General features: G+C 41.2%; 1 protein-coding gene across 3 annotated transcripts in view; it reads left to right on the top strand.

The window, feature by feature from the left end:
* GRIA4 (glutamate ionotropic receptor AMPA type subunit 4) overlaps nt 1–25,748 on the top strand; it is a gene marked incomplete at its 3' end in the record, with an annotated part of 250,182 nt that overhangs the window by 12,164 nt on the left and 212,270 nt on the right. The window lies entirely within an intron of this gene.

Here is a 25,748-nt window from a genome sequence, read left to right as displayed (position 1 = left end):
GGAAGGTGTGGCTGGTGCTTGTGAATTAGGGGTTATAGCTGGTGTGAGCTGACATGACTTTGAAAAACTTTAACGTGAACATGTGGTTGTGCTAAGCTGAAAACTTAGCATGGAGAGGGAAATAATGACTAGTCCATGTGTCCAGTGGAGTTAACAGACACAGAAGAGCATAAGACTTAAGAAATACTGTTCAAAGAGACAGATGGAAAATTCTGTTCTCGTCCATCAGCCATCCTCCTCTCCCTCCCTGCTCTTTACTGTTACGTGCCCCAGATTTCCCTGATGGAAGGGGAACAATCTGCAAGAAGCACCACTGGTGGAAGCGGTGGACGTGGTGCTTCCCAAGCTCTGCAGCGCTGGAGAAGTGCATCTGCACTGGAGGCAGCAGCCGGCGCCTCGGGGGCTGCGTCACCCATCCCTGTGCTGCCCCACTCCGAGGGGTGAGCTGCTGCGGCTTCTGGGCGCAGCACGTGTCGTTAGCTCCTGTGACGTATTGATTACACATAGCCATCAGCTGAACTACTGCAGGGAAAGGGAGGGAAGGGGCAGAGCATAACACATTTGTTTCTTGGTTATGAACAGAAAAGAAATTGTATCCTTATACAACCTCAGAAAAACTGTGCCTGTTCTCATCTCTGTTTTACTCCCCCCAGCCTGCCTTAGACTCCATCATGGTCAATATTTCAATGTTTTAAGGGAGTGAATGGAAGGAGGGAGTGCTGGTGGCGTACCACGAAAGGCAGCTTATACAGATGAATTGGATTGCTTTCCTCCATTCTTCTCTGGGTCTCTGGCAGATGTTGAAGGACTCCTGTATTTTTATTTATTTTATATCCCCATCATTCTTTCAGTTACTGTTTATGATGGGAATCTTTTGCACTTCAGTACAGCTGGCACGCACCAGAGCTTCACACCTTAATCACATTTTCTTTGTCAGCCTTTCACGTACTATGCTAAATGGGAGACTAGCAGAAAATCCTTTGAGCAATTACAATAATAGGATAATAATAATTATTGCAGCTCCTTGCTCTTATGTAGTGTCTGTGAGATTAAAATGAGATCCAGCATAACGTCACACCTTTGAAAAGGAATGGATATCCCCTGCCAGCAGCATCACCTTGAGAAGCTGCTCTCCATGGCCTGAGCTTCTTGCTCCCTTAGCTTTGGTATGGTCAAGCAGGGCTCTGTTGCCACCTTCCTACTCACGTCTGTGAGCGATTGACTGCACAAATAAAGCCATTTGAGAGAACGTGCGTGAGGGGAATCAGCAGCATGAAGAAGGTTTTTTTTCCTGTGTGTGGCTATAAAAGACAGGAGAATGTTAAAGTCTCTCCAGTTCAGAGGGAGCATGCTTACATGAGGCATTTTCCTTTCTTGGCTGCACATGATGTAGATCTTAGGAGCATTAGTGAGAGTTAAATGTGTGTAACCAAAAATGTAACGCACAGGTGTAGCTTTAAGACTGTTCCTTTCTTACAACGTCCATTAATGTAACGCACTCCCTTCCTATCTGGTCCTGTCTGTGACAGTATTGTCTGCAAACTGTTGGATTATTAGTACAGTAAGTTAGCAGCTTCTATCTACTGAAATAAAATCCTTCAGGGCTTTTTCCTGGCCCAAAAAAAGTGCTCCACACTTAATTAAAAGTATGAAGTTCAACGTCAGTCTTTCAGAATGTTGTACCTATTGTTAGTCCTGCAGTGATGATAAGTTCCTTAAGGATGTGTGTGACCATAATAAGCTGGTGCCATAGTTTCTTCACAGAGACAAAAATAGCAAAGTGATTTAAAATCCTGGATTTTTTTTTTTTTTTGGTGGTGCAGCCTGTAACTTTCCATGTTAAGAATCCAGAACAACTCCAGCTTTTAGTGGGAGCCTGCTCCTTTCTCGCCTCTCTCAGTAGGTCCAAACCGGCATGGAAGCATCCAAAACCTGTCAGGAGCCAGGAACGCAGCAGACTACCTCCCTGCGTCTGTGGCACGGGTGACTGAAAAAGCTGTGTTTGTCACCTCAGTTGATGTGACTATCCTGATGCTTGACTTCAAGAGAGCAAAGAATGTCTCAGACTTCCTAAAATCCAATATGCACCACAATTCTGTCTCCCTGTACAGCCAGTTGTGACCCACAGTAGACCTCTGAGGAGGGCAGCCTGGATGTGGCCATCCCCAGTATCGCGCTGGGTGAAATGCCTTTATCAGCAGCCAGCCGTTCCTCGCTGTACGGGGAGGCAAACGCCAGAGGTTATACCGTAATACTTCTCGCTCTCTTCTGTGGTCATCTTGGCCAAACAGAAGATGTTTTGGTCCCTGATGTCTGTTTGGATCTGATCCGCTGGAAGCTGTACCACCTGACAGTGATCCCAAAGGGCTGCAGCAGCGGTTTGCTGGAGTATCGTACGTTTCTCCCACTTTACCCTGGTAATTCCATCTCCATTTGGCTGTTCCAAGGACGCGGGCAGAGCAGAAGAGATGATGGCTGGCCACCCTGGCCTTCCTGGGGGCTTCTCCTGCACCTGCAGCCCTCCTGGGAGATCTGCTACCCAGGCAGGGCACTGGTCTCTGCTGCTTCTGAGCAAAGCCAGACAGGGAGCAAAACAAGGGTGGGACTTGCATTCTTCTGCTGCAGGGCCTCCCGTACGTCTTTATGACTTACCTCTGCGCTCTGGCTTCCTTGCACATACCTGTAAGAGATTTTGAGCAACAATTTCTGGAGCTGTTTGTTTTCTTAGGATTGTTACTTGCTTCTCCAGTTACGCATTTGATTGACAGTGTTTGCCCTGTGTTTCAGGTTTGGGATGTTAGGGACAGGTCACTGAGGTTACACGACAGCATTTTGGGATGGTGTCTTAGGTTGAGCTGAAGAGGCAGACACATGTAAAAACATCTTACTTGGTTTCTTCTATGTGTATGTAGAGAAAATTTTACAAAATGCTTAAATACCCTTCAAACTCTACTTTTGTCTTTATGTTAGGCAATTGTAAATATTTAGGAGACACTTCCAGGAAGAGATTTTAAGAGAGGGATGCATCACACATCCTGGGACAGCAAATCCAAATACTGTATTGGAAGCATGAATGGGAGTTAATTTACTTGGACCAAATTGTTCATTTCTGGTTGAAATTGTTGCCTGTGCGTCTGTGCAAATGTGTGTAGCTAACAGAGGGCTGTCCCTCTGTACATGAATTTTTGTACTTCTTTCAGCTAATTCAATGATCAAAATACTAACTCTAGCACTCAGACAGCTTTTGGATTTATGACAGCCCCTGAAGGACTTTGACTTACAGTTATTCATACAGGTAGTTTTTTAAATTTATGACAGAAATAATAACTCTGTGATAATATCCATCCTATTGCTTATTTAGAGCACCAAGTGTGAGAACAAAAAAAGAGCATCTGGAAATTCCTGGGGCGAAGCTTTGTGGCAGTGCTCTGCTGTCCTTCACAGACTTTAGAAGCCAGAGACATTTCAGAGACTTTAGAAAATTTTCAGAATCTGCAGAGATGTAAAACCAAAGTGAAATTTGACCCAGAGCAGCAGCTAGTTTATTTAACTGTGTTTTAGATACTCTGCTTCTCTCTCTCCACAAAAATAAAACAAAAATTGTTTTCTGCTGTTCAGGGATGTGCACGTGCCCTGCAGAAGCGTTTAGCAAGTCGTCTCTGTCCCACTCCACATTCTCACAGGATGACGGTGATCTTCAGTGGTTTGTTCTGCCCCTCTCGCTGCTCTGTTGTCGTCCACGTTACTGCCTAGACCTAGACTTGGATTCCAGGAGGTTACAGGAGACCTCAGGGGTCTGGGCAGTAATGAGGGCATCCTGGAGAACCGAGAACGGGCAGCTGGAGATGGGCGGTGTACAGTCCCAGTGAAGCGTCCAATGTGCTGTTGCTCTGCCTTCTCCCTTCCCTCTCCGGCCACCATATCCGCTGGTCTTTATGAAAGGAACATGCCAGCAGCGCTGTTGAGTCAGAATTGGTATCAGGGATGATTTAGATTTTTTTTTTTTGTCATACCTGCGATCTGTGTTTTCCACGTTCCTCTGAATATCTGTTGGACATGTGATGTCTTCTGCACCCAGCAATGGGGAGGAGGAGGTGGAGCACAAGTGAGCAAGGACATACGGTATTTCCTAGGAAGGAGTGGGAGACAAAAACCAGGTCTCTTCTGCACTCGTCCTTAGGAAGAACAGAAAAAGGAGCCTTTCCTTAGGCTGAGGTCATGTTTTCACTGGAACAAAGTGAAAGTTAAGCTTTTTAATCTTAAGATCTAAGAAACGAATTTTGGCATAAACCTATGACACCAAAAGGGCTTTCTCATAAGGGGGAAGGCTGCCGTGGTAAATGCGTTTTGTTTTAATTTGTGACTAAGGCGATCTTTGTTCTAATGGACCAACTGTCACCTGAAGGAAAGCCCTTCTGTAGTGGAGGGCAGAAAATGTCTTTAAATTAGTGTCCTTCTAACATTCATGTCCTTGTACGAAGAGGGTTGGCGATGTGACCAGGTGTGAGCAAGATGAACGGTTTTCAGATATGCTTGGGATGATGGCTTTGCTTTGTCGTCAGGTCTTTTTTGTTGTTTGTTGTGTTTTGTTTTATCTCGTGTTCAAAATAAAGAACCAAGAATCTCCCATATAGACCTTACAAACAGTAAAAAAAAAGTAAAACTCCACACTGGGTGAACATGGGCGAAGCTGGTACTTTCCACGTCAGCGAAGCACACCAGGGCGCGTGTTGTGTTGGATTAATGCTGTTTCCCGGGTCACTAACGACCTGCCGAGCTTCCCCCCGCCTTGTGGCACCCCTCACTGCGGGGAGCCGGTGTCCCTGCTGCCACCATCCCAGCCCAGCCCGACCGCGCGAAGGGGCTTCCACGCACCCGGGTAACAGGGCTGGTTTTCAGCTGGGGACGGGGTTAAGCCGGTAGCGTTGTACTAAAGCCATGGCGGGTTGCGGCTCCTTGAGCAAAACCTGCGTTGAGCTCCAGCCGGCGCTGAGCAGTGCCCACCTCCGCGGCTGGCTGCGGGAGCCGCCCGGCCCCTGCCCACCCGCGTCCTCGCAGGGGCCGGGGCCGGGCAGCGGCGCTGGGGAGGGTCGGCTGTTCTTCCGTAGAGGTAAGAGCCTATAAACATTGATTATCAGCCTTGGGCTTGCTGCAGCGAGTGCTGCCATTAAAAGCTCAATTGCAACCACTAAGGTGAATATAAGTGACTCCAAAAATAGTTGACTTCAGAGGCAAACCTTTTAGACCTTTTAATAAGCAAAATAGCTAGTGCTTGTTTGTATGCCTTGAAATTATGTGGGGTTTTTTTCTTGCTCTTTGGGGTTAATACACTGTGGTCATGTCGTAAGAGCATGTCTGCTAAGTGTTTCTAGCAAGACTTCTTGAAATGCTGCCAGAAGACCTGGAGAGCTGCACGCTTGCTTTTAACACAGCGCTTTGCCTCCTCACACGTTGTGCCACTGCGTAGCTAGGACTGTAAATACCAAATTTTAATTATCAAGTATATTTATAGTTCATTAATAGGAGGTAGACAAATAGACTGGGCTGGCTTTGTAGTGCAAGAAAGATAAATGGAAGATGGTGCGCCAGTAGTAGATGCTGGAGTAGAATGTGTGGGATTTTTCTTTCCTCCATTTTGCCTTGCTGCAGCTATTTTGCTTGAACTCTTGAAGTTGTTCCAGGAAGAGGGGCTGGAAATAGGACAAATGTACACCCATTACAAACGTTCAGAATTCTGAACATGAGCTTTAAGTACAATATGTGAACTGCTGAACACAAAACCAAGAGAAGCAGCCATAATGTTTTGTTATATTCCATGGCAAATATTTCTCTAGTTATTTAACAGCACCCATTTAAGCTTTGCATGTATTGAATAAAATATTTCTTAACCATGTCTTTTCCAGTTGGTCTTGAATAAGTAAGTTGGATTGACTTAATGATAAATATTTCAGGAACTACTTACCAATTTGGGTGGTATGATAGATTATATGTCATTGATTTAATGACATAAAACCGTGTTCACGTAATGAACTTTTCACAGTCTTTCTCTTGTAAACATATAGTCATCCACTTCAACAATTCTTTTACGGACTAAACTAAAGGTAGCACATGAGAAATGTAATGTATATGCAATATATCACAAACTCAGCTGTAACTTGAATCTAGATAGCAGAGTACACTGTTGCCTAACCATCAGGCTGGCTTTAGAGGAGTAATCAGCTATAAGAAAATGATGAGTACCTAATTTTACATCATTAGAGTTAATTATTATAACTGGGAATGCTTTTAACCTAAAGGTGAATGAATGGCACCTGTGCAATACATACGTCCATAATTTTAAATATCAGTTCAAATGAGAGACGTAGTGGGAGATAAACAATGGAAATTCTCAGTTTGCTCATACCTCCACAAGAAAAAAAGGATGTTACCTTTGGCCACGTGTGATGAAAATGGCGTTTAATACAATGTAGTAGTTGTGTGTAGGCTTAGTGGCAGGTACGTGTGATGGTGCTCCTAAATGTGCTGGTTCTTTGACTGTCTGGACCAGGGCTTGGCCCGGAGGCCACGTCGCCCCAGCCAGCTCCCGCGCCTGGGCGTTGGGAGGGCCCGGGGGAGCAGGAACCTTTTTGGGGGTGCTTAAAAAGTCTCCCAGGTCCACTGACTTATTTTACTCACTCTGTGTCAAGCGCTGTATTTGGAAGCATAATTCCTGGGCGGAAAGGGGGCATTTTTGAATGAAACGGACGCTTGTCGGTTTTAAAAGTCAAAACAAGTCAAGAGAATGTGCTTTGCAGGTTTGCAGCGGAAGCTGGACACCCCGTTTTCTGCTGGAAAAACACTTGCTTCTAAAATGATGTTCAGAAGCATTCCTTAGTCTTTTCTTCACAGCTGATATTTTTCCCCAAAATGGCAAACAAACCAAAAAAAAAAAAAAAAAAAAGCTTTTGGCTTCCTCAGCGTCTTTCCCCTGGGGATTTCGGAGGTGTTTGTATTATCTATTAACCAAGTTTCCGAATGTGCCGTGATTTCTGTGGAGTATGAAAAGATTATTTCGGTTGCTGCTCGGATGCGTGTGCTTTCTGTGCGCTGTGGCGGGCCGGCAGAGCGGCGCGGGGCAGAGACCCGAGCGAGGCCGGTGTCCCCCGTGGCGGGCGCTGCGGCCCGCGGGGTGCAAGGGAGGTCTCTGAGTGTTAACTCCAGGCGAAGGTCCTGCCGCCACGAGCAGAAGCCATCCGGGCTGTTTTCTGCCCATCAGGCGTTTGGGGCCTGATTTCCAGCAGCGGTGTGCTGAGGACACCCGCTGCCCCAGCAGCAGGAAAGCTGATGGGAGATGCTGTTGCTCACTTTCCTAAAAAATAGGGCTCGATTTTTCTCCCGGTTGAGTCGCCAGATGTCAAAGGCAGCTTATTTTGTCTGGAGAAAACAGTCAGAAGGGTTTCTGCTGGAACACGTATGTGGGTTCACCTGATTACAGGATCGGTAATTATGTGAAGTGACTTTAACCATCACCTTCTGTTTCAATTTTAGTTTGTAAAATGAACAGGATCAACCAAAACACCCTTCTTTCATGGTTTCTAAGACAGCTGGAGATTTCATAAAGATTCAGTTCCCAGCTATATACGCTTTATGTGCAATAGCATCTCCTAGGTACATACACCTGGCAAAATTACTCTAGGTCTAGTTTCCAACAGTTTGATCATCCGTGTGCCAAGCACAGAAATTTCATTTCATCTAGCTGTTCTCACCAGCAACAATCTTTTATTTTAATAGCTGAAAATACAGAAAAAGTTGAAGAAAAGGAAATCAATGGTATAAACTACGCAGTGCCAATGATTATTTCAGGGCATGTTCTTACTCCCTTGTTTCCCAGAATTTAAGGGAGCACTTTCATACTTTAGAAGGAAATTATCCACTGTCAGTGAAAAGTAAATGCACTGAACAGCCAAGCTACAAGTGAAAATTATCATTGCTATATGATCCATGCAACGTGCATTTAGTGATTCTGCTTTAAATGTGGGTATTTGCTATATAAGGCCCATCTCTGAGAAAATTTATTTTCATGCTTTTTCACAAAAACCTGTTTAAGTCAAAGTCATTGCAATTACGTGTATAGGTAAAATTAAGCATCCTTCTAAATGCTTAACTGAACAAGGCGTTCAAAGCGTTTCAGTGTTCTTCAGGACAAAGCACAAATATTTTACGAATGGGGAAGGAAAAGTGAAATGTTTGCATGAGGCCAAGGAACCAGTTACCAGCAGGATTGGAAGGAACTAAATTCCATGACTAGCTTCTTGACAGTCAGAGCACAATTTGAAAGCCATTTACATATTTAGATACAGGTGTAAGAAACTTCGTGATGGTTGTGTTTTATTGTTGTCTTTATTCTCTGGAAATGCTCTGTCTGAAAAATAGGATTTTTTTTAAAGAGCAAATAAACCATTATATGACAATCTATTACTAGTATAAAAATAAATAGAAATTTATGCATATTTGCTTGTTTTTGTCTTATGGCGTTGTCATGAACAAGTTTATAGCCTTAGCAATATGTTTCATTTTCCCTAGTACCATTAAAGCTGTCATTTAATTTTAGTGTGTGGTGTACGATTGCTTGTTGGTTTATCATCAAGTTTAAGGTGATACATTCCTGGAGCATGGAGTACACTCTTTACAGCAAAAGCAATTCCCTGATTGAAAAGGGAAAGAACAGTTGCTGAGCTATTGTTTCATTATTCTGTTTTTAATTTTTGTTTCAATAATTTATTAAATACGTAATGTAAGCTTCTCACACATTAATCCTTGCCTGAAAAAAAATTCTGAAAATAATTCCTCTGTTTGTTGTTGGGCGGTTGTTTAAGGAAAATTTATATACGTGCTGACTTTTTAATAACAATTGAAGTATGGAAACAATTGTTTCCAGAGAGGGGGATGAACTTTCAGAGTTTTAGAAATAAAGCTGTAAATTGAAGTAATTTATTTCATATATTTTTATTGCATTTCCCCGACAATGTTTGTATGGAACAGATTCAAAACAAACCAACAAAGGGGTGTGCTTTTTGCATGACGAGTGGTAGACCTATGGGACTCTTCTTCTGAAGAAAACTGGGGATGCAAGAAGTTTGCACGGATTCGAGTACAGATTAGCTGTGCACTGGGGGAAGAGATCCATATGGCCAAACCACTTGGAAGCAGCCAGGAGCTGTAAGCGGTTGAGTGCTGGGAGCATATTCAGGGGAAATACTGACTTCTGGCCACTACTGGAGACAGGTGGAGCCTTTGCCTGAGGCAAAATTACCGTTCTTATGTTAGGGGATATTTCCAGTGCTCTTACGATAATGTAATTGCGGGATACTGTGCTACCATCGGAACAGGCTAGACGTGATGGCAAACCGACATCTCTGGACTGGCGAGGCTGAGCCCCGAGTGTGGCTTCCTGGAGGTGGGGACCACCAGAGGGTCCTGCTCACGCTGCTGAGCATCAGCCTCCTGCAGGCGTAGGTGACGGCACGCGATGCGGAGACAGGAGAGGCTTAGACCCGGTGAGGCAATTTCGTGTTCAGTGCACGCACTGGCACTAACGAAAGCCTCACAGGTATTTCCAGAGGAGAACGTAGCCTTTCTACTCGTAAACATCAAAGGATCCGTAGGGTTACTGATTGGGAACTGCAGCTTCTTTTACTTAAGGAAGGCATGGATAATTAATGATTTTGCGTTCTGATTAGCAAATTAACACTGCTAATACTGTAACTAGATAACTGAATTTTGGTATTATAAAAACCTTTTGAAATGCAATTTGACAGAGCATATATCAGATTAAATTGGATTGATTATGGGAGTTTTGAAGTTGTTGATTTCTTTGAGAGCTCTGTTAACGAAGCATTATATTGTAACAGAACGCATTAATAGCACCGTTCTACTTCGCTAACAGCCCATTACCCTCCATAGGTAATAAAGTACATACGCGAGACACCGTAGCAAGCAGGGTAGGACAGGGTACTCCACTGCATCCACTATAGATGTTAGGGTACAGTTCTAATGTTGCTGTGCTGTGGGGTCTTGTTTTCACTGTCAACTTGGGCTGATAATGCTGAGTCCCACAGACTTCTGTCATGAAGCAAGACCATGGTTTTGCATTGTCTGCTAACACTGGTGGACTGTTGCGAGAACACCACATGCCAGGGAGGTGCAGTGACAATATTCTGTCTATTCAAGCAACTGGTGAAAAGAATTGGCACACTGGGACACGTGCTGTGACCCTTTCAAAATGGCAATGGGACAATTACCTGCATGTAGTTTTCCTGAGTTTCTTTTGGGCCAGATATTTTTCTCCCTAGAGGCCAAAGCAACTGTGTTGTACTCCCGGGTGCCATGCAAGAAATTAAAAATGGGCATTAAATGTTAAAATGAGGAGACCAGCCTCAAAACTATTAGTAACTAGAGACTTTGTCTGCATACCAGAAGTTCTCTTCAATTCTTTTACAAACTTCCCTGCTTTGAATCTTGGCCAGACCCCTATCATCCTATATATTCAAAACTCTGGAGAGAAGAAGCCTTGGCATCTCCTTTCTGAATGTTAGTGCAGTTTCCGTGGAGTTCTTTGCCACCTTCCTGTACGTTACTCGCATGGTCCCATTGAAGGCAATGGGCAATGCCGAGGTACAACTCAAGAATAACATCCAAAGTCCAATGGTGCATAGATACGACAAAGAGTTATTTTTCATCTTCTGAGCTTTTTCATAATAGTGATGATGCAGGAAAAGATATTTGTACAGCTGGCAGCTGAAAACTGCACTTTCTGAGGTCAGGAAGATAGGAGGTCAAAAAATAATAAAACCCATGGTGCTATCTTTTGCTACTTTTTACAGTAAAATTTCCCTTTTTAGATCTTTCCAAGTCCACAGTTACCTACTGTGGTTGTCTGGGAACCCTGAAAAAGAAGCAGCTGCAGAGGAAACAACTAATAGGGGAAATAGTACATATAATAGTAGTATAACTACAGTTCTGTTGCCGTCCTGGCATGCATGGTCTGCTTCCTTAGGCTTAGGAGATAGCGTGAAATTTTTGTTATATTCTGTGAGGAGATTTTTGGGGGTGGCAGGAGGATTAGGGATGTGAGAAATTATGTACTTTCTGGAGGTTTCTATTTATTTACTTTCCCCAAGCATGATCTTGCATGATCTTGACTGTAAGAGGCAAAATCTGGGCTCAGTTAATAGGTCTGAGAGCAATAACCAAAGTAAACCTAAATGCACCTGTCAAAGACTGATAAAAGCGTAGGTCTGTCAGGTGCCCTTATTGAAAGAATCTGCATTTCTGTAGTTCCGGAATTGTGCCAGCCCAGTTTCCTCTCTCTTTTATTACTTTTCAGTAACACAAAATTCTTAGGAGTGTCTGGTGCCCTGCAAGCCCCCTAAACATAATTCAAATTATTTGCCACCAGTACTGCACTCACAGTCTGGAACATTAAAATTCTGCCTGCACTTCAGGTTGGAGATAGTAGCTAATTTTTTTTTTCTTAAAAAGTCACAACAACAACAAAATCAAGACACAACACTGCTGGCCTTTGACATTAGACTCCTCCTCCTTAGACTAATTTTTTTTTTTAAATGAAAATGGCTTTACACTGTTGTAATTAGGCTGGGTTCGTTGGTGTTCATCTGAATTTACATTGGCTCTTGTCTCTTTTCTTTTAGTAAGTTTTAATTTTCGGTAGTTTGGGTTTCATTTTGAAAAGTAGTCTCCACACCCAAAGTTGGAGACTTGTGCAGCAGGACCTAGAATCAAGTAAAATTTCAGTTTTGTTTAGAGAAACATGTCAAAACTAGAATGAAAGCAGGCTTGTCAATCAGCAACCCATTTGTTTTGCTCTAGTTAAAAAAAAAAGTTAAATTATTTTGAGGAGGGGCAGGCAAAATGGGGAGGTGAAAAACGGTTAAAAGAAACGGTCCAGCAGATGCTGGCAAGGGTGAAAAACCTTGTTAATGTAGTCGCTTTCAATCAAGATTACAGAAGAGAGCAAAAAGCAGATGGAAGTGGTTTACTGGCATGAGTCAAATAGGAAAGTAAGAAAAGCAATTCCAGGGCATGAGGATAGTTGTGCAAGCTGGACCAAATTCCGTCTAAGCACCATCCTGCCTCTACCAATTGCTACTGGAGAATATTTGTAGGAAAAAAAAAGGCCTGTACAGGGTGATCATTGCTCTGTGACCTGTGCAGTTTCTGGCAGAGTGTAGAGATTTCTGGAGTGAATGTGAATATCCATGCCATGGTAACTTATTCTGCCAGTTTATCTATCATGGCTTTACCTAATCCCTTTCTGAATTCGTGTATCCTCCTGAAATCCAGAGCATCCTAGGGAGGGAAGAGGGTTGGAGGGTTGTCATATTTGTGACCTACAGTGTGATCCTCAAACGAGTGGGAAGGAGAAAAATCTTCAGCTACTGGCAGTTGCTTTTCCAGAATTTATGCAGAAAGCCATGTCAAGCTGCCTGATTAAAGTAGACAAAATGTTTTCTCCAAAATATCATTTAGCCAAACATACAGGTTTGTTGATATTGAGTCATTTCATTAATCCATTTAGATTGTGTGAGTTTGTTTGGCAACTTGCTCTCTCCCTGTCTCTCTTTCCCCATCTTCTCAGGAATCATTGTATTCAACTTAGATATACTTAAATACCAATTTCCAGTTTTAGTATTTGATTTTTTTGGTTTGAAATCTACTTTAAATTCAGTGTAAAACTGAACTTCCAAAATGACTCAAAGCCAAAAGGATTTTTTTAACCTTCAGATACGTTTCTGACTGTTTCATTGTCAAAAAAAAAAAAAATTATCTCCATCCACAGCAGATGTTGATTTTATTTTCAGAATTGCAAGCAAACTGAAAAATAGGTTATTCAGACAGTTTTCCTCCTGCATCTTCAGAAAAGTCACATAAAGTTTAATTTTATTTCAGAAGTCTCAGATGACAACATTTATATTGTAGTACTCATTGTTGTACTCCAGGCTTGCAAATAATCAAAATATGTATGCCATTGGTGCATGGAATGGAATAACCCAAGCAGTAGCACTACAGGACCAGGTCATACTAAATTCAAAAAAATGTACAGTTAACTGTTAAAAATCTTACTCTCTACTCAACTAGGAAGTTGCTACAGTACTCTGTCTCCTTATGACTTTCGTGACTGCTTGGGCAATCAAAATCCAAACTAACAGCTAGCTCTTGAGGATACTCTAGGTTTGTCAGAGTCCTTTGAAGAGGTGGGATTTGGTTAAAAAGATCAAGAGTAAACTTGACTGTAATATCTTCTTTTCCTGAAACCATTGCACTAAAATTTTGAAACGTAGGAAGTGTTTGAAGACTTCCTTTTGGAAACTACACTTCTATGATAAGTAAGGCCAGAACAATTTTAAAGGATATTACAATGTCAGCATGAACAATCAAAAAATGCAAATGATTTCATAAGTGGGCATAGTATTTTATGCTATATCAGTGAAGCAAGACAGCGCTGAGATGCAGAAGTCTAACCCTGTAATGTTACAGGTAGCTGTTCTCTACCAGAGTTATTAGGACTTTCTTGAGAAAGAGCAGAAATCCCTTTGCTTGCTTTTGTCTCAACCTTATAAGACACTTAATAGAGAATAAGAAGTAATCCTGATGACAGACAGTGCAATAAGATAATTTAGATTTTATTTTCCCTATACTTTGTTCCACTCTGTATTTTATCACCATCTTCCTAATTAGGAAGATACTCGTGAAAGGTGAGAAAATTGCTCGGATACTGGGGGCCTTTTGTTGGTTTATTTTGAAGCAGCAGAAGACAACTAGAATGACTATGAATGTTCATATTCAATGCTAAATATCAACGTAATTAATGTCTAGCAGTCATTTATTTTGTAAAAGCCATTTTAAAAAAAAGCAACTTTTTTACACCATACCAAATGCTAAGACACGGAGAGAACTACTGCTAATGTGAAACGGTACAAAGCCAGGACTCTGTCGTAAGTTCTAAGAGTGATATGAGTCGTATAAGAAAATCTACCAGGATGTACATTTTTTTCTCCTCCCCCCCCCCCCCCCCTTTTTTTTTCCTCTACAAAACTAGCAAATGTCCCGTAGTGGAATTGTAGTTTTCAGAATTACATGTGGTCATCTGTGAAATAGAGGTGTTGCATTATTATTGCAGACTACAAATAGGGCACAGCAGACCACTCACATCCTTCCTCATTACCACCTAGTATGTTTCAAAAGTAAAAACAAGATTGTTTTTTCCCAGTCGGACTGGCTTCCTGTTCTGCAGGCAGTGGATGAGCCTGATTTTACATCAATATTCTCAGTAAAATTAGACAGATGTATTAGTAATCTTGCTCCAGTCTGTGTGCTGACAAGCAGTGCATGAGTAATGAAGAGGTCTTTCCAATGTGACCCTACTGCAGAGCACTAATGAACAGGGATGTGCATTATTAGTTGATAGTATATACCAGAATTAGAACAAAGAAATTTAATTTAAGGTGCTGCTTACATATGTTGTGTTCTAGCTACTTTAGAGAAGAGTAAAGAAGTGGGACTTCTGTGCTGGACCTGTGTAGCTAATGTTTTCCTTGTGTTTTAAGAAATTAATGTTTTTTCAAGAAGAAAGTAGAAAGCGTCAAGAAATTCTTGTTTGTAGCTTTACAGTCAAAAAGCAGACTATATGACCTGTAAAAATATTTCGATTTAAATTACAGTATGGATGAACAGATAAACGCTTGAAAAATGAACAGTCATGTTTGGTTACAGGTAGTGAACATTTTACCTAGAAATGCAAATACGTTTTTGTTTTAGGTTTTGTCATCCACAGCTACCTCAGAATTAATAGTCAAACAAATAAACTGTTTTCTGTTGTCTTCTCTAACATATGCTAGCAGACCTTATATTTTGCTTCCATTTTTGCGATTTGGTGATAATGGGCATCAATGCTGTCCTGATTTCGTCTGGGATAGAGTTAATTTTCTTTGTCATAGCTGGTATAGTGCTGTATTTTGGATTTGGGGTGAAAATAATGCTGATAACATCAGTATGTGGCACATCGCTCCAGTTTGGCAGTACTGACACGGGTGTTTAAGTCTGCATTGCTAACACCCACAACACAGCCATGCGCTGGGGTAGAGGCAGAGACGCACCACCCAACGCAGTCACAATCTTCTCCTGTGGTATAGTGGCTGGTGAGATTAATTTTCTACTCCTGGAGACTTCCAGCTGTGTGTGCACAGGTTTTCACTAGATGGTCACCAGGAGAGTAGGTGGGAAAGGAGAGATGTGATGAGCTGAGTGTTGTAAGTGGTGCATGGCACGGGGAATAGTTGCTCCTGTATTTGCTCAAGGAGTCTTTGGCCCTTGGAGCAAAGATATTCAAAGTAGAGCTCCGAAGACATCTAAAGAGATTGCAGAATATTTCATAAGCTATGCTGTTGTGGAAAAAAGTTTATCCCTCTCAACTCTTTAATTAAAGATAGATGAGAATGATAGTTTAAAGGATGGTGCTTACTGCTCTTTTGAGCTTTCATCTTTATTCTAAACCTTTCTCTGCCCCAGAACAACTGGAGACTTTGGGGCAGTTCAGTAAACCTTTCTGGCTTAAATTTCCAGTGTTTATTGGTTCACTTTCTAAGAGCAAAACCAAATTGCTTTCTGTAAATGCTGGCTTCGTAATTCATTTAATCCCCAATGTAAGGCTTTCCATGTTACCGTTTTATTGGTTTAGAGTATTATCATTTTCCACATAAGTTACAATGTTTCATTACATCTCTTCAAACAAATAATATTAAAAATTACTTCATAAGATGAAGTGCTTTTTCATTGTTATTAAATTACTAGGATGAGGAACACCTAGTTGTGAACAGAGCGTGAAATCATCAATCAGTTTCGTTTGACCAGCTAATTCGAGGAAGCATCTGGTCTGAGGAAGCCAAGAAACAGTGCTTGGAAGACAAGCAGTCTTCCTAGTCCAATACGGTCCCAAAGTGATTTGTACTTTTCCATGAAAATGGTAGCAACTTGGTTTATCAGATTGTCTCAGAAGTGGTTATATTCAGGTTACACACATATGCAAAGAAGCTCGAGGCTTCCTCGTACTGGGAAGTACAGCAGATGTGATTCTAATCCTCTCATCAAAAGTAGTCTATGGAAATGTCATTGCTTTCATTAAGAATAAAAGTTAGCCCCTAATCTGTATGCTGAGTCCTGTAAAGTTGTGGAAATAATGGAGGAGGTAAGTCATTCTTTTTCTTGCTGTTCTGTTCAATTTGTGTAATTTGGTTTCAATGTGAATTTGACTGAGTATTTGCTATTACACTCCAGTGAGACTACGCTAGTGCTGAGGAAAGGATAAATTCTGGATGTGTTGAGGTCTCTTGCAGTTTATGGAAGGGCTTATCTCATGTGCTTGCCTGTATTATTACAGGGTTTGATTTGTTGGTTCAAGAGTTAAATTCCAGTCTGATCCAGACTGCAACGATAGAAAGAAGCAGCCCCATTGGTCTGGACGGTGGCTCCCGTTCAGATACACAACCTCACCCCTTGTGAAGGCATTCTCCACACCAGGAGTGTGGATTATTGATTAAAGGATTATCCCTGATTTCCCCATCTCATAGCAGAGCCGGGACTAATGAGCCTGTGGGAAGTGAAAGCCCTTGGCTGTTGTTTGTGATAGGAAATATTCATGCTAGGAAGCATCGTGTTATCACTGATGGTTGGCACTCCTGGGCTGGCTTTGAGATGTGCAACACCTGGGATCTGCCTGTGGCATCACAGGGTGAAGCCACACTTCCCCTGTACTTTCTGGACCTCTAATCCTGAGTGTCATTCAAGAAACATCCCCCTCACAGCAAAATGAGGCCATAGTGGGGCAATCCCCACCACCTGTTTCATTCATACATACATACATACATACATACATACATACATACTTTTCCTTACTTTTGATTCATTATGTTTAACACACATACATCTGACATACTCCAGGAGGCATCCCCTGGACACACAGGTTTTTCGCTGCCTTGAAAGTCCCTCAGGGCTTCTGGACGGTCATAGCTTCTAGGAACAACAGAAGTTTCTTTCCCTGTAAAAGTCCGCTTTTGACCAAGGAAAACTGGTGAGATAACTTCTTTAAGGCTTCACTGACGGGAAATGTAGCATGTTGTCACTGTGACCTTGCTGAAGCACTCACTTCCACCTGTAGCAGCTGAGCAAGTTGGTAGTCCTGCTGTCTGTAATTGAACTATTCATGAGCCTAAAATCAGGGTCATGAAATATGTATGTAAACCGTATGTTTTCACAGTAGAAAAATGATGCAAATATATTTTGTTTTCTAAAGAATTCCTTGTGTTCTAGTATAACAGGCAAATTGGATAGTTTTTGTTGTGTGATTGTGATATGTGATTTAACTATATAAATATTTTGACAATAGTCTGAACAAGTCTTTAATTAGTAAGCATTGCTTTACAAGAGCAAGTACAATATTAACTAAAACTGTAATATCTTATATTTACATTTTACTGGCTTAAATGACATCAAGAATGTTTTTTAGGCCCTTATGAACTGATTGTGTTCACTGACTTTCCACAAGCAGTTTGAACCATCAGTGTTCTACTATCCCACATGCTGACTTTCACGTAATTTACCATTATGCATCCTGATTTTCGTAGAATGGGCATTAAAGGTTTACCTTATGTTTTTTTACAGTCACAGTGGTTGTACACTGAGGACTTGTCATGCCTGACAAATCAAATAATAGGTTCTCATGTACTGGGACCAGTGCCCACCCGTACACTCCAAATTAAGCCACGAGGGGCATAGTTAGAGATGTAGAGGAAGAAATTCATGTTGAGTAAACCTCACAGAAAAAAATGAACCGAAGAAATGCGGTGCTGAGCTGCAAACATCATACCTGGTACAATGCCTCTGCCAAGCTCTGAGCCCTGTGCTCATGGAAGAGGCAGGGCATGCGGTGGGGCCGCGTGTCTGCCTGTGTCCCTGCCAGCAGAGCCCAGCTCCGTGCCGATGGACCCTGCAGGTGCAGTGGCTGTGGCTGCTGTGGGCTCCGAACACTGCACTAGAGTGTTAGTGCACTGCTAAGCACTGCTAACAATTAGGAGAATTACTCCGTAACTCATATGGGGCCTTTCTAGAAGGTGGTTGTCATACGCTATTAAAGGTTGCATCTCTTTGTGCTCTATTGACTAAAAATTATACTTTAAACCTTTAATATATACACCACAGTGTCTGTACACTATAACATTAACAAGCTTGTACTATGCTGGGTTGACTGACAAGATAATATATATTTAAATAAAAACTGACAGTGTGGCTCCACCAGATTTCCCTGGAATTCAAGTGGCAATTAAACATTACTCAGTCTTCTTTGTACCACAAATTAATGAAGAGATAGAACAATCAGTGATGAAGCTCACAGCCAGAAAATACCATTTACGTAAAGTGATCATTAATAGGAAGTCAATATTTACCACACTGTAAATATGTAGCCTTTTCTTTTTTTGAAGTCAAATACAGGGCCATGGTACATGTAATTTCTCTACAGTGATGACTACTGTAGCTGCAAAGAGCTATCAAATAAATATATTGCCAACTGCCATTAGTACTTGTGCTTGCCATAGAAATTAGAAAAGCTTACATATAGTTCTTAAATGAGGGCAGCATAAGTAGCTCTGGGCAATAATTCAGACTGTCTGATCATGTCAGTTTTACAAGAGGACCGTGACTAACAATAGCTCTTTAGTACCAGGAATAGTGAGAGCAACTTGGGACAGGATGCTGGATGTGGAAATTCAGGTTACGAGTTATCTCAGTGCTGCTACCTCAGGTGGAAGCATTTTCCTTTTTATAGCCTTAATTGTAGATGAAGGACCTTGTTGGAGGCACCTAAGTCTGGGCAGCATCAGGCAGGTCAGTGTAATATTTAAGAATAAAGAGCTGAACATGTATACAGTTGTTTCTTGCATGTGGTGATATAATTGAAGAGCTGGGACCTTGTGGACTTTTGAAAGAAATCTGTTCATAGAATCATAGGATCTTTGGATTGGAAGGGACCTTTTAAGGTCATCTAGTCCAGCCCCCCTGCAATGAGCAGGGACATCTTCAATCTTCTTAATTCCAGATGCTGGGTTAGATTTGCAGTATGAGATAAAGACCGTATGTGGCAATGCTAACCTGCGTAGGTGGCAGTAAGCATGATATTGCCACTGAATAACACCAGGAATTCACCATTGAAGAAAAGTCATACCTAAAATTAAAATTGATGATGGATTTAAAAAGCATGAAATTAGCCGAAGTCAATAAAATAATAATAAAAGTGACAGTATTTAAAAACAAAAGTCACATGTTCCTGGTCCTGCACTTGGGTCATAACAACCCCATGCAACGCTAAAGCCTTGGGGAGGAGTGGCTGGAGAGCTGCCCGGTGGAAAAGGACCTGGGGGTGCTGGTTGACAGCTGGCTGAACATGAGCCGGCAGTGTGCCCAGGTGGCCAAGAAGGCCACCAGCATCCTGGCCTGTATCAGAAATAGTGTGGCCAGCAGGAGGAGGGAAGTGATTGTGGCCCTGTACTCGGCACTGGTGAGGCCGCACCTCGAATCCTGTGTTCAGTTTTGGGCCCCTCACTACAAGAAGGATGTTGAGGTGCTGGAGCGTGTCCAGAGAAGGGCAACAAAGCTGGTGAGGGGTCTAGAGCACAAGTCTTATGAGGAGCAGCTGAGGGAACTGGGGTTGTTTAGTCTGGAGAAGAGGAGGCTGAGGGGAGACCTTATCGCTCTCTACAACTACCTGAAAGGGGGTTGTGGCGACGAGGGTGTTGGCCTCTTCTCCCAGGTAACTAGAGCTAGGACGAGAGGAAATGGCCTCAAGTTGCACCAGGGGAGGTTTAGGCTAGATACTAGGAAAAATATCTTTACGGAGAGAGTGGTCAAGCATTGGCACAGGCTGCCCAGGGAGGTGGTGGAGTCACCATCACTGGAAGTGTTCAAAAAATGTGTAGATGTGACACTTCAGGACATGGTTTAGTGGGCATGGTGGTGTTGGGTTGACAGTTGGACTTGATGATCTTAAAGGTCTTTTCCAACCTTAATGATTCTGTGATTCTGTGATCAATGTACTGAAACAGGGACAAAATATCACTGACATAAAGTGTAGCAAAAGTTTTTTTATTCAGTTCCAAGGTAGAACTGCTTGACAGCTTGTTTCCTCAGTTTCGTAAAACACATGGTGGACTTGACAAGGGATAATGGAAATAAATCACTGTCTAAACCTAAATTCATTATAGTATTGGAGTGATTACCATGTACTTAAGGTTGCACTGCCAGATTCAGACTCATAAAATATTGTTATAGCCAAGTAATAATGCTGAAATCCCGGTCATGTTTTTATTCAGGCAATGTTCAAAGTAATTAAAACAGATTCATTAAAATTAATATTATAATTAATATAAAATGTTTTATGATTTCAGATGTCCTAGTATTTGCCTTAACCGGAGGTGACTTATTTTTGAAGCTAAACTAAACTCTCAACAACCTTGAGGTTTCCAATTCTGGAAACAGTGGGGTCTTTTCACTTAGGATAATGGATAGAAACTTTTTTTTATACATATAGCTAAAGAAGAGCTTAATTTTCAGTCATTATATTTAACATGCGTAGTATATTCTTGAATGAAGAAATATGTGTTCTGTCTAGCTTGAAGATTATTTTAATTGCTACAAGTACTGTCTAAACCAGATGGAAGTCAGAACGTGATCTGTGATTTCAGGGTCATAGTGAGGGTTTTAGTGTTGCTGCTGAATTGGAGTAAGAAGTGTATGTGTGTTTCAAAGTTAAGAAATTTATGTTTTATGTAATTAGGCTTGAGGTAGAGTTTTTAAAGTTGTATAATGCCTATGTACTTCATATGCACCAATCATAGTAGGTATTTTTGTGCTGGGGGTTTCTAGAAAAGGGAGATATTTTTCCAGATACTTTATTTTTTAACAAGAGGCTTTTGGAACAAAATGCATATTTTTTTCAAAGGATTTCTGTGGATTGTTTTGAAAAACAAGCAAAATTAAAATCTTCAATAAAATTGATGAGTTTTACTTTGGATTAAGAAATTTATATGGTTGTATTTTCATCCTTTGGAGATGAAAAATTGAAATTTGTACTGTAACCTCTTTTAAAATACTCTTTTAAAGAAAGAAGGGAAATGAAATTTTCTACACTGAACAAAGAAAACTTTCTTCTAAAAAATTTTGCAAAATACGTACCACTTCTAACCTGCTTTATGCAGTATGTTTCCTAGTAGGAGAAGCACGTTGAGATAGCACAGCTAGACTCTTTAACCGTCAACTTTCTCGGTATCAGTCTCATGAAGATGAGTATTTCTTGTGGCAAAGGAAGGTAATCATATTTGCAATAAAAAGAAAATCCATGTTTAATCTGGAGAAACAAATGCATTATAAGAGAAAATGCCTTTATGTGTTTGGTAAAACCCAGATACTATTAAAGTTACTTTGCCTTTTGAAGTTTCTATTATATATGCTCTGTGGAGAGATGGTCTCGCGTACCTGAGCACGCTGTTCAACAGTACACCTAGGCTTTTCAATTTCTTTTGTCCTCCTCTGTATTTTGAATAGATGGGATGTTGTATTATTTCGTGTTAAGAAAGCATCATTATTATATTACAGAAACTCTAGCGATAATGTTAAAAATGGAATATTACCTCCTCGGAAAAATATGTTATAAAAGTAGCACTAGGCTGTAGTTTTGGAGGACTGACACAAAGCAGATGACCTTTGTGTCCAGTATTGATTTGATTTACTCTAATTAAAAGCCAAATGAATGGTCCCTGATGAAATGCAGATGAGAAAGAACTCAAGATACTGGCTTCATAGTTCTTCATCAGCAACGGCACGCGTAGCAGGTTGGAGCATTATGAGATCTTTCTAATATCTGACGTGCTCCCTGGTTTCCTGGTAGGAGCCACTTAGAATGTGGTTGCAGGCGCCAGCCCTGAGCCTTGCCAGGGTGGGCTGTCTGGCTGCGGTGCGAGCCAGAAATGTACTTTCTGGTTGAAGTCCTAAAATATCCTGGTGTGCCGTCTTGGCATGTCGCCTCAGATCCTCATCAGGCCCTACTGCTTTTCATTGCCGTACATAGACATGAAGGACAGGCTTCTGCACTGCTTTGTACAAGGCGGGTATAAAGCACTGTCAGAGCCACATAAGTGGTATGCAACTCTTTCTCATATCGTTTTGGGGTGGGTTTTTTGGCCAAATGTAAGTGTCTGTAGGAAGTGCAAGGCAGGGGAGCTTCAGCTTGAGTTTCTGGTTTGGAGACAGTACAATGGGAGCGTGGGTTCTTACTCTTTTGACAGGGGAAGCCTAGCCTGGTGCTGGTAGGGGTATCTGTGTAAGCTCATGTGATTCGAACTGTTAGATAATAATTTCTAGGATGATTAGTAATCTTTGTTGCCATGGTAGCTACACGCCATCAACACTCACTGTACGTGCAGCAAGCGAGATTGTGTGGTGGGGGTTTTTTTGGGGGTGGGCGAACAGACGCTTTCATTTTTTTGCTAAATCCCAGTAGATTCTTGGGAGCTAAAGGATTAATGCTTAGAAATCAAACTGCTGTGGTATTGAGCTAGAAGGACTATCCTTTTTATACCGAGTTTTCTGTTTTGTTTATACCGTGTTTGTGACTATGGCTGAGACTATACCTGATAGCTCTTGGTTTGTACGTGTTTTGAAGTTTTGGTAGCATGGATACACTGTGTAAATCATTATCCCAAGAGAACAGTGATGTATATCAGAAGGTTTTATTTCTGCATTATCTGGCTGCCTTATGTATTTTTCTCTTTGGACACTAAGGCATTGAAACTATCACGTAGATTTACGACTTACTTGGAGGACTTAGAGCACCTCAACTAGTTTTCTTATGTGCCTGGTTGCCACCTATTTTAAGTGAACTTGGCAGATACTTTTTATACCCGAGTCAATCTATAAATCTCTGAGTATTATTCATGCATGAGCTCTGTTTTGAAAGTATAACATTTATCATGCATTCAACTTTTCAGTCAAATGGAAGTGTATTGTTAATAATAAGTGTTTAGTATAAAAATATTGAATATTGACTATATAAAATATTGAACTTAGAATATGGAGTATACAGATAGCTGAGAGCTGCTTATGTGAGTCATCAAAGAAGATTTAGACTGTGAGGTGACATATCATGAATGTGTCACTCTCTGGTTTTCTAGTTCAGTTGTTCGCTACCGAAAAGTCAGTCTGATGGAAGCGTTTCATTTCAACAGGTCACAGATTGTGGTTGCCATGTGTACTGTCTATTATTACTGTCTATGTTTATAATTTGAATGTGGTAACATCTAAGACATACTGTGCTAGGCACTCCAGCAGCCAGTCCCTGCCCAATGAGAATTGTAATCTAAGCCATGAGAGGTTAAGAGTCCAAAAAAGACAGAATAAATCATCAATGCTCATATGGGCAGGTATTGGTAAAGTAGCAGTGGTACCAAACTGCACAATTTTTATGGATGCCACAGTCATACTGATATGAGAAAGGAAGAAAAGAAGTTTTTTTAGCCTAAATTTTCAACTGCAGGTGTCTGATACCAAGTATTTAAATTAATAGCTTGGGAGATGTGAGAATCTCTCACCATTCCCACTGAAATTAACTGATTAGAGGCCTGAAGGCAACTCTCACCATCAGGCCTGAATTTATGAATTCACATTTGGAGGTGTTGGCCTTTATATCTTCCTCATAGGTCAGCTTGTTTCTTAGTAGTTTGCATACAGCCATTTCCTGTAAAAGGTTGTTTATTTACTACATAATGCGAATTCTGGCAATTTTTCATGTTTCTATGAGTATAGTAGAAAGGCAGAGCAAGATGAATGAAATCTTGGAGGAGAGACCTGTATCTATGATCAAATTGAAGTTCAACAGCCCAGTTTTGCCAGGAGCATGAATACATAAAACCTACACGAAGATCTGCAACATACTCTGTAATTCTCTTCCTATTTAAGGGCAAAACCCTGGCTTCTAGGAACTGAGCTCAAGAGAGGCTTTCTGGTATTTCTGATGTAGTAATGTTCAGAACTTGATGCTTACAAGAATGAAAACTTGGAGGCTGTCCATTCTTCTGAAGGATGCACTGGGAATTGCCCTTTAGCACCTATGGGGAAGGAAAATCAAGACAGACATAATTATTCTTGGATATAAATTGCTTTCAATACTTTTAGCAAAGCTGTACCCTTCTTCTCATTTTCTCTGTGTCCCTTTCTGCCTCTCCACACAGCTTGCTTTCATGCATTTATTAAATATTAATTAGATGGTAATGTAGTCTATTAAATTACAGGAAACATGCCTGTGATTTTATGCTTTGAGCTTTGCAAAATCAGTAAGGAAACACTAGGACAGATGTAGTGTAGTTATAGTCACTTCTGCCATGTAAGTCTGTACTGAATTTGTCTCATTGTCATAAAACCTCTAGAAAATTGACATTTTTGCACAAGTGCAATAGTAACAAAAAAATCATGACAGAATGGGAGCATTTGTTTCTTCTGCCTTCTTACTGGTCTTAGTAAGTCACCTTTGGAGGGTGTAAAATATCTCAGTAATTGAAAGATAAATGTAAACAGAATAAAATTATATAAATAATGTTTCAAGGTCAAGTATGTGCCTTATGCACCTCCTGTGTGCCTATGGGGATTGAGAAGGGTGCTGTATGCGCACGCTGAATTTGTGAAAGGGAAAAAGTGGCAGAGGTCTTCAATTTGCAGTAGTTGTTTTACCTTAGTTTTTGTGATTGGCCTGATGAAAAGAAGGTTTTGGCAAATTTTCTTCATTGGAACTGACTGAAAAACATTTAGAGACACCTCATTTACAAAGGAGCTTTATGGCTTACATGTGTTGATGCTGACTGTCTGGTAGCATTGTTCTGGAAGCTCCTTAGATGGTTTCTCATGCTGTGGCTGCAGTTTGTGCCAGCCGCAATGACTGTGTTTGGGTTGTTGGACCTAGAGGTGTTTCCTACTTCTAAGGTCTGGCTGTAGATCCCACCTGTGCCTCAAATCCACACGCCCACACAAACTTACTTGTAAAATTGGGTGCTTACTTGTGTGTTCTGGAATTTATTTAATTTCTAACTATAATTGCAGATAGGATACAAGCCAGATAGTTAGGTAAAACTCACTCTAGATAAATAGTGAGATACTGAATGGTGTAAACACGCTGAGAATTTTGCATATTCCTTAGCAAGTCTTTGCTAACAACAGCATATTACAAGGTAAATCAGCTAGTTTATAGCTCAATGGAACAAGACTTTGAAGGCTTGGAATTCAGCAGAGAATAGGAACAGACAGTCTTTCAGAGTGCCTTCTGTGCATCATACTTTTTCCCATGTCAATGCCCTGAAGTCATCTCAACCCTCTGCCTTGTTATCTGGATTATGTGCTTCTTTGGGTCACTCTCCCACAAGGACAGTCCTTCCTTCTATATTCCCTTGCTTGGCAGTTTGAAAATTTTGAGCTGTTTGCACAGATCCTTCGTTTCATATCTCTGTTATGTCTTCATGTCCTCTTCTGAGCTCTCCTGTTGTCTTCACCTGCATCACTAGATCTTTACCTTCAAGAGTAGTGTTACACAGCACTTGTGGCAAAAAGAGATTCTGGCAAATCCTCAGACCACTTTTATGTCTGGAGAAGATATTTCTATG

Source organism: Phaethon aethereus (genome assembly GCF_964289735.1).
Source record: "Phaethon aethereus genome assembly, chromosome: 1".
NCBI classification, from domain to species: domain Eukaryota; kingdom Metazoa; phylum Chordata; class Aves; order Phaethontiformes; family Phaethontidae; genus Phaethon; species Phaethon aethereus.
Note: the sequence above shows the minus strand (reverse complement) of the source record. Positions and strands in the feature narration are given on the sequence as shown.